This window comes from Trachymyrmex septentrionalis, unplaced genomic scaffold (assembly GCF_001594115.1).
Source record: "Trachymyrmex septentrionalis isolate Tsep2-gDNA-1 unplaced genomic scaffold, Tsep1.0 scaffold367, whole genome shotgun sequence".
In the NCBI taxonomy this organism is placed as follows: domain Eukaryota; kingdom Metazoa; phylum Arthropoda; class Insecta; order Hymenoptera; family Formicidae; genus Trachymyrmex; species Trachymyrmex septentrionalis.
In genome coordinates, this window is record NW_017305533.1 from 152,583 (window position 1) to 154,503 (window position 1,921).

Below are 1,921 nucleotides of genomic sequence, written 5' to 3' on the forward strand. Positions count from 1 at the left end.
ATATATCACAGAGTAAATATTATTTTATAAAGAGAGAGAATTATTTATGTGTAGAGAGAGATGACCACACTAATTACCCTGTTAGATGTACGCTAAGAAGAAATGTTATACCGTATAAAATTAATCTAAATGAAAATAAATTATTTAAACTATAGGAAATAACTACCATTCTTTTGATAAATATGTGAACTTGAATTACTTGAAATAATTTGAACTTTGTACGTACATAACATATCTGAAAAAGTGCAATGTAATTAACAATGATTAAAACACTAATTGTAATCTAATTTAGTATATATGTGATAGAGCCGTTTTCCTGCCATTGTTTATCCTTGCTTTAACCTTGGAACAATTAATACAAAATTTGTTACCATCGCAATTATTTTTATATTTATATGATAAACGACAGTGATGTTAATTAAGACCACTAATATTATGAAATTAAATATAATTATAAGTGATTATATAACATAATAAAGATCATAAGAATCTTCAGTTTTTTCATGTCTGTAGTGTCTCTTTTAATAAACGTATTGGTATTTTTATATAACACATTACATAACACATTATCGATATTTTTTAAAATTTGTTAATGTGGCATAATACACTTCTAGAATTCAAATTTACTTTATTTAAAAATTCATCATAAGTTTAGTTAAAAAATTCTAAAGTTATTTTTGTTAATTAAAGACTTTACGTCTAATATTTAATCTTCCCTATTTCAAGCATTTACAAATGTTAAACTGTCAGAAAGATTTATAAATTACATAATGCACATATTTTAAAAAATGCGCGCGCGCGCGTGTGTGTGTGTGTGTGTGTACGTGTGTGTATATAGAATGAGCCAAAAGTCTGGATATAGTAAAAGATCTGATAAAAGCATTTTTAAGAAAAATGTTTCATACAAAAGATGTCGAGTTTGAACAATGCATCAAATGACGAAACTTATTTAACATTGAGTGTAAGTATGGAGGAGCTTTTAATTTTAAAATATTTAATGGAAACTCTCAGTCATTATTTTTATAGCTGATATTAAGATCTTTTGAAAATATATAATGAAACTTTTTTTATTAAGGGGGGTAGATACAAATGCGTGCAGTTTGTTTTGATGAATTATTGGTAAAATTTCACAGACATAACATAAAAGAGGAAGGAGAGATGCAAATTATTATAGGGAAAATCCAGAAATTAATATAAATTACGTATCACAAGGGACGACTTGCTTTGGCAACTTCCTTTTGGTATCAGACGAATGGTTAAAGTGTTGGACTAGTAACCCAATATATACTACTCTACACGTATGGGTTTGAATCCCATCCTCATCCGCTCGCGATGGATTCTCTTCGAGGGATTCTCTCTATCCGAAGTTATTACACAATAATTTGTCCAGAACATTAGGAAAATTTGTATAATTTTCTAGAGTTCCTCTAATATACTTTTGCGCAATAAATTATCACATGTTGCTCTGGACAGGAGAGACTATCGTGAATCAACAAAAAGCGAACGACGAGGATGGGATTCGAACCCATGCGTGCAGAGCACATTGGATTAGCAGTCCAACGCCTTAACCACTCGGCCACCTCGTCTGGTGTCAAAAAGAAATTCACTTGTCAAAGCAGCTCGTCCATTGTAATATCATACCTAGCTGAAATTACAAAAATAATGTATGTAAATAAGGTTTTTACAACAAATCTTGCCCTGAACCAGAAAGTGTGTAAAAGATTCAATTTATATATTAAACACTTTATTTTTTAATTTAAGCATTTAATTTATATATGTATAGTAAATTTATAATATATATTTTTTGCTTTTAATATCTTTTTTATACATAATTAATATTGCATTGTTAAAACAAATTAATATAAATTTAAATTATTATTTTATGAAGATAATTATTTCATAACACACACGCACGCACACG

General features: G+C 28.3%; 1 non-coding gene across 1 annotated transcript; it reads right to left on the reverse strand.

The window, feature by feature from the left end:
• Positions 1–1,504: 1,504 nt before the first annotated feature.
• On the reverse strand, positions 1,505–1,586 carry Trnas-gcu. Its single transcript has one exon. It is a non-coding gene; the product is annotated as a tRNA-Ser (tRNA).
• Positions 1,587–1,921: the final 335 nt, after the last annotated feature.